Genomic DNA, 15874 nt, shown 5'->3' with positions numbered 1-15874 from the left:
CAACAGATGGAAGCCTGTTCCAACAATCAACCACCCAGTGGCTGAAGGCAAAAATCACACACATCCATCCTGCAACCATCCTTCCTAAACTTGAATTTATACCTGCTTATGTGTGTATAGTCTCAGCAAGCGGAAGAATACCATTAACATTCAGCTTACTCAATCCATTCAAGGTTTTAAACACCTGAATCAGATCTCTTGGTGTCTAGTCTCAAAACACTGAAATTTGCAGAACTAAAGCCTTTTTAGGTAACATTTCCTTTTATTCCCTTTACCAATTTGTTTGCTCTTCTTTGCACCCATTCCAGCAGATCTACATTTTTCCTAAAGTGAGGCTTGCTTCCAGACCTGTATACAGTACTCAAGATACTAGAAGTACTCGCTCCTCATTTTAAAAAGTTCTATTTTTCAACCACAAATCCATGGTCGTTTATTTTAATACTAATATTTTGAAATACTGATAATTATCAAAATAAATTTATAAAGGAAGTGGGTTTAGTTATAATATCAGTTCCCTTCCCCCTCATTCAAACCCGTGTACTCCAGGCTAAATCGCATATTAGATCACTAACTACATTGCTACTTTTTCGTAGATGTCATTACCTCTATGCATACTTCTCTATGCAAAAGCCCGCCAAAATAAAGTATTCCAAGGTCAATTTGATTATTAATCTATGCCAGTATATTAATAACTGAACAAAAAATAATGTTAAAAATTATAATGATACAAAAGTCGTGTACACTACAAATATGCAAAATTTATTTATTTTATTTTTTTTATTATTAATTCCGAGTTTTCACAGAACACTTGTTCACATCTCGTGGAACACAAGTCTAGTATAATTACGCTGAACACTAAGTATTTTGGCCTCATTGAATAAAAATGTATGGTTTTCACTAATGGCACAAACGGCCAATTCTTACACTGCTGAACGAGAAGCACAGACTGAGGACGCATGCTGCTTTACTCTCAAATTCGGCATGCATTGAGTCAAACCCTGGTAAGATGAGTGGCAAACACTGCAACCAGGTCATTTACTTTTGTAGCAAAATAGGAAAGGACTGAGCAATTTTTCAGTATAGCGTGTAATTTCCATATTGATCTGGCCACAATTTTAAATTTGGTATCTTTAAAGAATCTGTTAAACTGTTTGTGCCACTATTCAACGTATAGGGCAGAAATACAGTATTTTTTGATGTCACTATTATTGGTTGGTGCAGTTTTCTATAGCCTATCCTTAGCTTGTACCCTAATCTGGTTTATTTTTAATCAATTTCTCAATGCCTATAAATATTCAATAACAGAATCTGCTTTAGACTCAAAAATACAGATATTAATCAGCAGATTCTTAAACAGGGGTCACCCCCATGCTACCATAAACCAAATTAGGGTACACACTAAGTATAAGATACAAAAAAAAAAAAAACCAACAATGGTAACATCAAAAAATACTGATGTTGAACAGTGGCACAAACAGCTTAACAGATTCTTTAAAGATACCGAATTTAAATTGTGGCCAGACCAATACGGAAGTTACACCCAATACTGAACAATCGCTTAGTCCTTTCCTCTTTCGCTACACAAGTAAATGACCTGGTATACATTTCTTGCAGTGAATGCGACACGTCTTACCAGGGCTCAACTCCATGCACACTGGATTTGAGTAAAGCAGCACGCATCCTCAGTCCGTGCTTCTTGTTCAGCAGTGTCAGAATTGGCCTTTCGTGCTGTTAATGGAAACCATACATTTTTATTCAACAAGGCCAAAATACTTGTGTCCAACGTAATTATACTAGATTATTATTGCAGAAACTATAGAAATTAAATTACATGAGAATTCTATTAAAGTTTTGCCATTCATATCCAATCTCCAGTTCGTAGTCATTTACATGCATGTGTGAAGACAAATAATCTCTCTATTTAAGATTCCGGCTCACATATACTCTGTAAATTTCCATTTCTGTGATCAAGAAATGCCCCATCAGCTTTAGGAAGAAAAGACTTTTTTAAAAATTTATGTTAAACTTGTTTTAATTTTTTAATTAATTTTATTACTGTAATCATTTTGCATTAATTTTATATTCGTTTTAATTGCTGGAATGTCGTAATGAAGTGTAATAAGTATCATATTAAGGTAAACTTCTCTTATTCTTCTACAATTTATTGTATTGTATATAATACATAAAAATAACAAGTAACACTGGTGTACAGGTTAGTGCAAATGCATCATTTTAGTACGCAGCAACCTACCAAAGTGGTTAAGAATTGGCATCTTTGGCTTCAATACCTCTTGCGTATGCTGTCCACAGAAAAGAAACAAAAAACATGAAGAACATCCTCTTAGGTGTACACTAGCAGAAGTACAAGTGGTAGATAAGTGGTGATTTAAAGGTAATGGCCATTTTATTGGACTACAAAAGGGTTACACTAAGTATGTTTGCTTTCTATGCAAGTGGGATAGTCTTGCCAAGGATTATGCACCATGAGAAGAGGAGTTGGCCTCAATGAAAATCATTAACACCTGGAATGAAGACAGTAGCATTTGAACTTCTGGTAGAGCCAAATAAAGTTTTGTTTCCACCACTCCACATCAAACTGGGGCTTATGAAAAATTTCATGAAGGCTTTGGAAGTGAATGGTCCTGCATTCCCATACTTGAAAGAGAAAATCCCAAAACTTAGTACAGAGAAGATTAAGGCAGGCATTTTCATTGGTCCACAATTAAGGCAACTTTTCAAAGATGAACAGTTCAAATGTGTCCTTAGTGATAACGAGAAATCAGCGTGGAAAGTGTTTCGACTGATTTTCTAGGAAATGTTAAAGCTGGCAACTACAGACAGCTTGTGGAAGATCTCATTACTTCTTACGAAAAACTGGGGTGCAACATGTCATTGAAGATGTGTTTCTTGCACTCACACCTGGATTTCTTTCTGCCAAAGTGTGGTGCCATCAGCAATGAACATGGTGAGCATTTCCATCAAAACATCGCAGTGATGGAACAAAGGTACAAAAGCAAATGGAATGTCACCACGTTGGCCAATTATTGTTGGATGGTGAAAAGGGATGCTCCCGAAGCGGAATACGTATAGGAGAAAAACTAAAAGGTCCCATGTTTGTAGCTACATCTTACTGCCATATAAATAAAAAACACTTTGTATAAATATAAAAAACCACTTTTTTAAAAAAAAGAGCCAATCTGCCATTTTAAGCACTATTTTTATGTTTAGTACCCCAAAATCTATAAAGTAAAACTTTCATGCCCATAACAAGAAATGAACCAAAATTTGTTGTCCAGTATTATTAAGCAACTGCTATTTATGGGCTTATGTGATGAGAGGAGTATCACAGGAAGTTGGTGTTGAACCATTTACTATTTTTAATATTTATTAATGATACTGATGTAGACATTTCAAGCTTGACATCTAGTTTGATGATGATAAAAGTGTTGACAGTGTTTAATGATAGTAATCAGAGTATGCTATTTCAAGAAGATTTCAATAAACTAAGCAGACTGGCTGAGAAATGGCAATTGATGTTTACAGTGATAAACTAAGGTGCTGCATACCAAACTCAAGGCAGTAGAGTACAAAAATGATCAAGGAGAAATTGTAAAGTCAAACATGAAATTCTCTGGGCAGCACAAACAAGTTGGTAGAATGGCTCATGGAATTCTGCCAATGTTACACAGGAAATTTGCCTGCAGCTATAGATCAACTTGTGTAAGGCAACGGCTTGACCACCACACTGGGATATTGCATACAGATTTCGAAATATTATTTTAGGAAGGACATAGACCTTTTGGAAAGGTTGCAGAGAAGAGTAATGAGATTAGTTGGGAGCATAAAAAGATAGTCTTAATAAGAAAGATTGGAGTTCAGTAAACTGCAGTCGTTTGTGGAAAATAGGCACCAGCAAAAGGTTTAAGTAAATTAACTGCTGATGGAATCTTTACTCTTATTACTCAGATGAAATACACAAAGGAAGTGATGAAGGATGGTTAAGAACAGATGTGTATAAATTTGCATTCAGACAAAGAGTCAGTTGTTGAAATAACTTTCCACATACTGTTGGGGAGATGGGTAGTTCAAATAAATTTAAGGAAGATTTGGACAAATTATTGCAATCAGTGGGGTTTTTTTTTTTTTTTTTTTTTTTAGTGGTGTAGTGTATGTTTTGCTTCCTTGAATCATGTTGCCAATAATAATAATAATAATACGTAAAACTGTTTATCCAAGATACAGAAAATACAAATTTTAACTTCATGTAAATATTTATGAGGCAACAATGGTCTTGTATCATTAATAGAGTTGATTCCATGCAATGATGTATTTTTAGGACTTAACATGACCATAACATACACAAAATCATTAGGATTCTTTTGCAGTGCCCAACAATAAACTAAATTAAATTTACAGCACAGTTAATAATAATTTTTTTTTATTGTTCTAGAGATATTCCTCTCTCTTTATCAAGTATCATGGTGTGTGGGATTACAAGGCCTATGGGGGGCCTTCATGGAAATATGTCTTTATGACATATTTCCATGCCATGTCTTCATAACAAGGAAATATATGGACTGTGTTAGAGTTACTAAGAGCAAAAACAATCACACATATACTTGTACACTAATTTGAAGCAAACTCAATTTATAAAATGTTTCTTAGTTCGGTTTATTATGTAATGTATTCTGGTTAACACATTCACTACCACTGATATCTGTGAGTGTCCTTTATATGTGCCTTGGGGGTGTTCTCTTGGGATGCAGGAACAAGTAGGCACTGCTTTTTAGAAAATAGATTTCATCTGTTAAGAATCACCACTCCAAATAACACTGGCATCTGCTGTTTTTAGAACAAGATCCAGACTCCACATCACTTGAATAGAATTCTATTTCAGTATCAGATGACACACTATAAAGAGTTGATTCAACATCATCAGCTTCAACATACCGTCCATCCCCATTCCTTTTCAGTTCAGTCCTGATGTCCTAGGCTACAGATCCATTATAACCCATTAGGGCAAAATTTTATAGGAAAAACGCTTTTTACACAAAACTTTATCAGTAAACAAACACTAAGAAATGTTTTGTTTTTCACAAACTATAGAATTAAAATTCGGCAAGCATAATCTTCAAAAATTTTTATCCTTTCTTCTTGTTAATAAGTAAAAGAACAACAAGGTTCAATATGCTTTGTGTTATAAATTCTTTAAAAATGAATAAGAGGATTAACTCAGTAATTTCTTGTAAAACACTTCAATATCGAAACTCTCTACTATTGAATGAATTTGGTAAAATTACTTAAACATATCTTTACACTTGAAGGGAAATCTATGATCAAACGTATCCAGTAGCAATAGTTTAGGAGCTCCAAACATGATCCCGGGAATACAGTAAATTGACAATTAAGAGTGAAACAGGACATTAGCATCATTAAAATAAATAAAAATTAATACGAATCTTATGTGAATACGAACACTATTCTGAAGCAGACAAAGCTTTTCGACAAAGGTCATGATAAAATAAAATAACTAGATAAAATAGCTTCAAAATAAGCAAAGAACATCATACGAAACTGTGAACCAAGTATACAGCTTTAATAGTACTCTCTAGACAGTGCAACTGACACTAAGCAAAATTCAGCCATAATGCAATTACTCGTGGTTCAATCAATGTGTCGATATCACTCAGTTGTCCAATTTCATGTTTACAGCACTCCTTTATTGACCACAATTGAATAGACATATATTTGCATTAAGGCACATAAACCACAGTTTGTCTTGATGCAAGTTTGTGTTGTGGCAACAACATGTTAAAGAGCGAAGAATATCTCAAATTGTTTCACACTGAAAAGGCTACTACAATACAAGAAGCAAACACCTCATGCACAAAGTTTAGGGGGAGATGGGGATATGTAAGATAGACTTTTTCCAGTGTGTTAACGGAAGAAAGTGACTTTATTTGGACAAGTTCTTTCTAACCCGTACAAAAATATGGCTACGAATAACAAGGGAAATGTGAAAATATCAAAGGTGATGACATTGGCGAATAAAATTGAGTTATTAGACAAAATTTCTAATAGTGAAAGTGTCTCCTCGGTGGCAAAACAATATAAAATCAATGAGTCAACGGTACGATCAATTAAGAAATCAGAAGAAAAAATCCGCCATAGTGCCGTGAAAACGAGCTAATTGCTTCAAAAATTTGTTCTGTAACTTGTGATGTTAAATTAGAAAAAATGGAAAAAGCTTTAAATCTGTGGATAGAAGACAGAATTCAAAATAAAATTCCCCTTTTCATCATTCGTGAAAAGGCAAAAACACCTTTATCAACACTTTAGCAAAACTGGTGACAGAACTGGCGGAATAGGTTTTTTAGCTAAAGCAAAAGCGCTGGATTGAAAGATTTGTTTGAAATTTCTAATAAATATTACATTTAATATTAAATTGTTTCTTATTTTCATTTCGATGCCTTATGCTTGCATTTCACTATGTACCGTTTATGTACATAGTCATATTATGAAGGTACATTTAATACATACATAGACAAAATTTTAGACTAGTTTTTCTTATATATTTCATACTTTGGAACGGAACCCCTTTATTTCTATGGGAACCAAACTCAGTATTCGCGGCATTTCTCAGGAACGTAACCCCCGCAAATAGCGGGGGGTTTACTGTATTATTATTCACTGTGTATTTGCGGGGGGGTTTACTGTATTATTATTCACTGTGGTATAGTTGTATAATTTATTCAATCATTGACTGTAGAGATGAAATACTGGGTTTCTAAAAGTAGGGGGGGCACAAAACAATTTATTAGTCCCATTTAACTGTAATCAAAAATTGTTTTCTGGGCTATTAATACAATTAATATAAATATTTTCAAATACAGATATATACAGTTATACCCAGTTATTTATTAACAAATAAAGTACAAATAAAATAAAATAAAGTACAAAACCAGTAGCTTTCGGAACGCGTGTCCCTTTATCAACTGATAAGTTAATATAAAATTTGAATACATTACAAGCAAATGTGGCACGTTAATCATGCGTCATTGTTGTAGCACGGATGTGTGCTGCTTTACGCCAGTGATCATCCATCAATAAAACGGTTGTTTCTAGGATGGGATGTAGACTCATGCCTTTCTGGCGATTTAATGCCTTAGGATTGTTTACTATGTTTAGTGACTCTAGCCATAGGCGGTGGCGAAAGTGTCGCGCGTGGTCCACTATCTCAAAGTCGGGCTTGGGGTCAAGATCGTGGTTGGTAGCCCAAAAATGTTCTGCGACCGCGGACTGGTCAGTTTCGGCAAGCCGGATTGCTCTGTCGTGTTCCGTGAGGCGATCCTGGAGACGTCTCGATGTCTCACCTACGTAGCAACTGTTACAGGCCCTACAGGTGATACGGTACACTACATTGCTGCGTAAGACAGGTGTGACAGGGGTCTTCACGCTGGAGACAAGTGAACGTAGGTTCCTACCGAGTAATTGCACACATTTGATGTTGTAACTTTTCAGGACCTTCGAGATACGTCCTGACACTCCTGGATAGTACGGAATGTAGGCGGACGATATGCCGACTTGCTTCGGAGGTCTTGGGTTGGATGTAAGTTCTTCTGCCTGTAACAGGCATCTGTTTAGTACATGGGATGGATAACCGCACCTGGTTAGGTCCGCCTTCACACGGGAGATCTCGTTACGTCTAATTGTGTCGGTGCTGGAATGGCTCCAGGCCCTGGAGAATAGGGTGCGGGCAGTGCTATTGAGATGGCTTGGAGCGTGGCCGGACCTGTAGTTGGTGAATTGACAGCACCACATGGGTTTGCGGTATACTGAGGTCTCTAGACGTGGGCCTACGCGATGCACTAGCACGTCCAGAAACGGGAGCGAACCGTTCACCTCTGATTCTACAGTAAACTTGATGAAATTGGATAGGGAGTTGAGGTGTTCTAGTAGTACCGTTTCAGAACCACGTGGTATTATGGTAAAAATATCGTCGACGTATCTACACCACGTTGTAATAGGTGTGGGTGGGTTCTGGTGTATCTGCTCCTCCAGATCTTCCATGGCGATGTTAGCTATACCCATTCGATGCTATACCCATCACACAGCTCGCTATGGGTATAGAAGCCAGTATTACCAACCTTCCCGAAGAAACTGCCAACGAGATCCGATTCAAGACTGCCGCAATCCTCCGCAACACTCGAAAAACGTGCTCAAACCTCAACCACTGCCAGCGTGCCGCCCTGTCATCTATAAGAAAAGACAACTCCATCGTTGTACTTCCTGCGGATAAAGGGCACCGGACTGTTGTGTTGGACCGATCAGCCTACCGAGAGAAAGCCTTGACCCTATTACTCGATCCTAACGTATATGAACCTCCACCTGATCCTCCCGTTAAAGTCTTGAAACGTCTGGAAGCAAATGTTAATAAACTTGTCCACGCATGGCTTAAAGATAAGAAGATCCCGACCACGAATCAGCATCTTCTACGTGCTACTGGCTGCCAACTACCGCAATTCTACGGATTACCAAAGATCCACAAACCGGGTATTCCTCTCAGACCTATAGTGTCTTGCTGCAGTGCCCCAACGTATGAACTGTCCAAACATATCACGAGCCTCCTCTCGCCCCTTATAGGTAATACATCTCACACCGTTAAAAACAGCAGTGAATTCATTAACCTCATCAAGAACCTCTCAATCCCTGACAACTCTGTCATGGCATCATTTGACGTGGTTTCTTTATTCACCTCGATTCCCGTCCAACAGGCCGTGCACTGCGCCAGAAGGCTCCTTGAGAGCAACTTAAGCCTCCAATCCAGGACGTCACTATCCACTGATGACATCTGTACCGGCCTCAACCTATGCCTCTCTAGCAGCATCTTCACCTTTGAAGTCTCACTCTACAAACAAGTACATGGCACTGCTATGGGTGCCCCTGTCAGTTCCGTAGTAGCTAACATCGCCATGGAAGATCTGGAGGAGCCGATACACCAGAACCCACCTACACGTATTACAACGTGGTGTAGATACGTCGATGATATTTTTACCATAATACCACGTGGTTCTGAAACGGTACTACTAGAACACCTCAACTCCCTATCCAATTTCATCAAGTTTACCGTAGAATCAGAGGTGAACGGTTCGCTCCCGTTTCTGGACGTGCTGTTGTTGTTATTGTTGTTATTTGGTTTTTTAGGAGCATTAGCAACTAAGGCCATATTGCTCCGGTGCGGTGGTCATTCCCTGACCTTTCCGCATGTTCCGTATTTGGTGGTGACGGGCTCGAACCCCGGTCTAATCAAGAAGGGTGTGCTACGCACTGCTGCTCCTTCCCACCTGGCTACGGAGGCGCCTTCTGGACGTGCTAGTGCATCGTAGGCCCACGTCTAGAGACCTCAGTATACCACAAACCCATGTGGTGCGGTCAATTCACCAACTACAGGTCTGGCCACGCTCCAAGCCATCTCAATAGCACTGCCCGCACCCTATTCTCCAGGGCCTGGAGCCATTCCAGCACCGACACAATTAGACGTAACGAGATCTCCCGTGTGAAGGCGGACCTAACCAGGTGCGGTCATCCATCCCATGTACTAAACAGATGCCTGTTACAGGCAGAAGAACTTACATCCAACCCAAGACCTCCGAAGCAAGTCGGCATATCGTCCGCCTACATTCCGTACTATCCAGGAGTGTCAGGACGTATCTCGAAGGTCCTTAAAAGTTACAACATCAAATGTGTGCAATTACCCGGTAGGAACCTACGTTCACTTGTCTCCAGCGTGAAGACCCCTGTCTCACCTGTCTTACGCAGCAATGTAGTGTACTGTATCACCTGTAGGGCCTGTAACAGTTGCTACGTAGGTGAGACATCGAGACGTCTCCAGGATCGCCTCACAGAACACGACAGAGCAATCCGGCTTGCCGAAACTGACCAGTCCGCGGTCGCAGAACATTTTTGGGCTACCAGCCACGATCTTGACCCCAAGCGCGACTTTAAGATAGTGGACCACGCGCGACACTTTCGCCACCGCCTATGGCTAGAGTCACTAAACATAATAAACAATCCTAAGGCATTAAATCGCCAGAAAGGCATGAGTCTACATCCCATCCTAGAAACAACCGTTTTATTGATGGATGATCACTGGCGTAAAGCAGCACACATCCGTGCTACAACAATGACGCATGATTAACGTGCCACATTTGCTTGTAATGTATTCAAATTTTATATTAACTTATCAGTTGATAAAGGGACACGCGTTCCGAAAGCTACTGGTTTTGTAGTTTTATTTTATTTTATTTGTACTTTATTTGTTAATAAATAACTGGGTATAACTGTATATATCTGTATTTGTACTATGGACCCCAGTACTCCAGGCCCTTTCGTTACTATAAATATTTTTTACTTTCTTCTTTGATTCATTTGATTTTTTATTACCTAGTTTCCTTTGAAAAAAAAAAATAAAAAAAAAAGGAATTTATGAACTTTTCAAAAATTCAAAAAAAAAAAAAAATTATAGTTTCTGTATTTTAATGTATTAAATTGAAATTACAACACAATATTTATATTTTCGTAATTGCTAGCTTTGTTCATAGCGTACAATATACATAACCTAAACTTTAAAATGCTAAGTATATTTAAGCTGATAGAATCAGAGTGCCAGTCATCAATTTTAAAAAATTGATTTACATCCACCCACCTGTAAATTCCTTAACATTGCTTTCTTCTACTTTACGAGTGAATAAGTAATTAGTTCCATGAATAACCACCACAAGGAGCAACATGATATTATCACACAGAATGAATATTGTTCAGAAAGAGTACTGTTAGCCAGTTCCAGATTATGTTAATATTTGACTTGTGTCATCACTCTCCATGAAAACCAAGGTTAAAGAGCTCGATGCCTTTAACTCCTGGTTGATGTTTTGAAGGGATGTCTGATGATACTGTCATACCACCCTTCCGAGTAACCTCTGGCTCAGGTATTCTGTGAGTTTCCGCAGTGACATCCAACAATATTACCCTTCTCGAAATCATTCATCTAATCACTACTGGCCACAACGAGACCAACTATGCATATAAAACCCTCTTTATTTTAACTCCTGGTTGATGTTTTGAAGGGATGTCTGATGATACTGTTATACCACCCTTCCGAGTAACCTCTGGCTCAGGTATTCTGTGAGTTTCCGCAGTTTTGCGACATCCTACAATATTACCCTTCTTAAAATCATTCATCTAAGCACTACTGGCCACAACGAGAACAACTATGCAGATAAAACCTCTTTATATGTCAGTTTGAGACTTTTTTTTATCCGCAAAGGTATCCAGAAAATACATCACGAAAATGGTAGTTTTCTTTGTTTGAGGAAATTAATTACACATTACTGTAATTATTTTCCACAGACACTTTTTAAAGTTCAGCAAATCAACTTACACTGTATTTAAATTATTACTAATGAATATTTTTGGATAATTTTAAGGGTGGTAGTATTCATATTATTTTAAGTGTAGTTACTACTATGGTTTCTACAAGTGTGTTAGTTGTCTGACGGCATCTGGGGTTACAGTGGGTCTCTATGAACAAAAAGGATTAAAACAGAGATGACATGACATCAACTTGTCACAAAAAAAAAAAAATCTATCTGTAGAGTGCACTGTGAAGTTTTTCTATAACGCCTTTAGAAAAGAGAACCAATAAGGAAAAAAAAAAAAAAAAACAGAAATTTTCTGGTCAGCTGGTTAAAGATGCAATGGATTTGATATGAAAAATTATCCATTATCCTTTTTTAAATTCTGTACAAAGAGACCCTTTAAAATTTTATGGATTTTTGAACTTTGAATACAAAAGCAAAATTTGGTTATCTTTTGAACTTAAAGGCTAACTAAAATTATCGTCAATCATCACAAACAAGATTGAAGCCACAACAGTGAAGAAACAGGATGTGATAAAACCTTGTAATTTATTTCCGATGTGCTGCACCCACTGAGGAAACAGAAAATTGGTCTGGATTTCAGCAATTTCTTAAATGCTCTTTGGTAACAAATGTACACTTCGCCTTCATTTTGTGCATGGTCTTAATTAAAAATTTATGGGCAATACCATAATTTTTTGCGTAGTTACTTCATGTATGCATGTTCAAACATACACCTGAAAAAAAAAAAAAAATCAGAACAGAAAAAAGTTTTGAATAAAAGTGTAAAATGCAGTATTGATTCATGTCAGAAATGTCACTTTTGTTTGAAAATTCACATATCTGACTGTTTTGAATTTTCAGCTTAGACGTCAAACGACACTTGCACCCCCATACTTAAATTCTTAATGCTAATTATGTCACATTTTCTGATCAAACCACATCCCATCAATCCAGGGCCAGATTAAGGTATGGGCTAGCAGGGTCTTTGCCCAGGGCACCAATCTCTAAGGGGTGCCAAAAACAGATAAAAGAAAAATGAAACAATAAAAAAATATAATATATATCCTTAATAAATGGCAACTGAAAAATCTCTCTGCCCAGGGTGCTGAAATACCTTGGTCTGGGGCTGCATCAATCCCATCACTTTAGCAACCAAAAAATTAAAATTTTTGACCTGTGTTACTTTTCTCACAGGGATGTAATATGTCATATTTGGACTGTTCACCTGTCATATTATTATTTTTGAAAGAACCAGGTTTTACATTTTCTATAAGCTTAAAAAAAGCAGTAAATAAAGACAATACCTTGGCAATATCCACAGTAATTGAAACAAACTTCCATCTGGGGTTGTGGAAGTGGTAGATTGAATAAATTTAAGACAGTATTAGGTAAATTATTAGAAGGGATGGGCAGGTATGTGGATTTTTTATTTTTATTATTATTTTTTTTGATTCTTGGCTAATGCTGTATAAACTTGCATCATTTGCCCATATTAATTCTAATATTAAATGCTGTGGTTGAAATGTGCATCTGTGACTGTGAAATGTGCAATTCTTAATTTAATATATGTGGGTATCAAAATCTGTCCTATTATTTTGAATGCCCTATCTTCTGGACGTCTAAAAGAAATAAGAAATTGCATTTTATTAATGATTATACTATCTGTGGTTATTTAAAAAAAAAAAACGATCACTGTAGTTTGAAGCATGATCAATCACAGAATATATCAGATCCTCCTGTCAGACCAACAGAATTTAAAGAAATAAATTTTATTAATTAGATAACGCACATATATATTTCAAATAAAATTTTATTTAGATTTATTTTATTTAAAAATACTCTACTTTGTACATTTTTACATTTGAAATAGAGGGGGGAAGGATCAACTTACCTTGTAACGGAGACAATACCGTAGCGATATCAAACTTCACACATTTCGATACACGCTTCTTTTTTTTTTTTTCTTTTCTTCTTTAGCAACGTGGTTTAAATCAATTAATCACTCAACATACACATTCGACCAATGATTGCTGCCTTGACATATTTTTATGGAATTCACTGACCTAATGTTTTTCTCTCTGCGCTTTTCTGATATCCCTTAAGTCCATGCATAGACCGGAAAATTATTTTAATCATTCTGCTTTTCTTTATTTAAGATGACTGACTAGAAATACAATTTCGAAACTTTTATGTAGTTTCTCCGTTAAGCACGATTATTTTGTGATTCATACCTCAACATTTTGTGTTATCCAGAGACGAGCAACTTTTGCCAATGGATAGTTGCTTCAGCAGTTAGAAACGTAGTGTTAATGTCCTATTATGTTTCAGAGTACAAGTTAGGTGATGAAGCTAAGCCAAAGACTCATGTTTCTTCCCAAATTTGGAAATACTGCGACCGCAGCACTCCAGGAATACGGGACCATTTGCAGTACAGATTTAAAGCCAATGGCACAGCTATTTATGGTTTACTAATTCTGGATTCTCGAAAGACAAGAACGCACACGACCTAGAAAAGCATCTCCCCGAACGGGCTAACAAATAATATTCCTAGTGGTACACGCACTGCACTATGTTGCCTTCAAATACGATAACAACTTATTTAATGTCGGCAGAATGTATATTAATACTTTTCACAATTTCTAATTCTCTAATAAATATTTCAATGCAGTGGTCATACAATCCAATATTTGCACTGTTTTCGGAAATTTATTGCCAATAATTAGCCATCGCTATATTACTTTTAAAAATGTTCATTTGTACTGGAGTGCTCTCGATTTTAAGAATTTCGAGTAGTTCCGAGACAAATAAATAACATGCAACTCGAGATTAAAATATGAACATTCAACTCTAAATATTGTTTCGTTGTTTGTTTTTTCCCTTTTTATTTTCTTTCTTTTTTCCTGTTTCTTTTTTCACACTTTTCCCCCTTTCCGTTTTTCCCTCTTTTAATTTCTTTTTCTTTCCTCTTTTGATATCAAAGCAACTAAGGTTATAAGGCGTCAGATTACTATGGCACGGAACAAAAGCCTTTAACACCCAGAAACGGACTGGGTTTAAAATTCTTACCGGGGAAAACTTGTAATGGCTTCATACCGGTATTTACACAGAGTTTCTTACTATTATGTGGGTGTTTATATCCATATTGTATTTTGAAAACGAAATGCACTAGGCATAATCCTTTTGGGTTTTGGTAATTAACTATATAGTATCGATGTAAATACACCATAGTTAACCCATAACTTCAGCTACGTATGTAGCGTAGAGGGCATCGTTTTAATTGTACTGTATTTCATATTGTGGTTACCTTCACAACGAGATACTCAAGTTTATGGGTTAACTATGGTGTCTTTACACCGATACTATATAGTTAATAACTAAAACCCATGAGGATTATGCCTAGTGCATTTCGTTTTAAAAATACATTACTACCACACCCTTTTGGCATCTCTCATATTGTGGATATAACTTCGCAACTGTGATGGCTTGTTGTATTACCTGGGTACCTGCCCGCCCACTGATGATGAAGCCCAATACTTCGAAACGATCATCTAGAGCAGCATTTCCCAACCGTGGTCCACATTACCCCCAGGGGTCCATAGAAGCCTTGAGGGGGTCCACAAGAAAAACAATTGTATTTCGGGGGTCCATAATATGAACTAAGGGGTTCATGATAAAATATTATAAATAAAATAATTTGTTAAATAAAAATAATAGTAATAAAATAAAATAATGTCATAGAAAAGTCCAGAAATTCGCAGTTAGAAGATATTTGTATTTTCTGGAACCTTCTTTAGTTGACGCAAAAAAAAAATTTCTTTCCATAGAAAATTCTCGAAGAAGAAAACATTATTTAAGCACGACTAATCTAGAAAGAGTCAGTCAGTCAGGGGCAGTCATTTCATTCTATAGTGAGTAATCGGCATCGTCGTGGTGAAATCTATTGTTTGTGTTATTGAACGTTATTGTTCTAGTGAACTATATTTCCATTAGTACCTACAAGCATTTCCAACAATAAATATTTGAGGTTAATAATATTATTATTGTTTTCAGATTACCCATGGCTCATGCAAAGAAGAAAACAAGACAATATTTGACTAAATATCTGTCGTATGGTTTTATTGAATCACCAGAGAATATCACAAAACCAATGTGTCTTATGCGTATGACTGTGCTGTCTAATGATATTTACATATGCGTATATGGGGGTCCACATACGTAAAGTTAGGACTCAGGAGGTCCACAAGAAAAAAAAAAGGTTGGAAACCTTGGTCTAGAGGCTAGTTGTGATTTGTTTCGTTCAGATGTGTTCTACTCGTTCTGAAGGTTGAGGAAAGTGTCCGATCGTATCAAGAGGTTAGCGGCGGTCCTTTCAACTGAGGTAACCCCCTTGTGGGGTTACCTCAGTTGAACTCAACTACAAAGGATAAAGAATATGGAACCAGAGGAGGAAGAAC

General features: G+C 36.9%; 1 protein-coding gene across 1 annotated transcript in view; it reads right to left on the bottom strand.

Annotated features, from left to right (window-relative positions):
* LOC150087937 (uncharacterized) overlaps window positions 1-13955 on the bottom strand; it is a 29987-nt gene extending 16032 nt beyond the window's left edge. Inside the window, exon 1 of the mRNA XM_090369283.1 lies at window positions 13312-13955. The gene's annotated coding sequence lies outside the window, so the exon portion shown is untranslated. The remainder of the gene's footprint in view (window positions 1-13311) is intronic.
* Between the last annotated feature and the right edge of the window lie 1919 nt (window positions 13956-15874).

The sequence above is a fragment of the Mastigoproctus giganteus genome, chromosome 3 (assembly GCF_048544385.1).
Source record: "Mastigoproctus giganteus isolate SK-2022 chromosome 3, ASM4854438v1, whole genome shotgun sequence".
Taxonomy (NCBI): Eukaryota; Metazoa; Arthropoda; class Arachnida; order Uropygi; family Thelyphonidae; genus Mastigoproctus; species Mastigoproctus giganteus.
The sequence above is the reverse complement of the archived record's forward strand: the minus strand, read 5'-3'. Positions and strand labels throughout refer to the sequence as shown.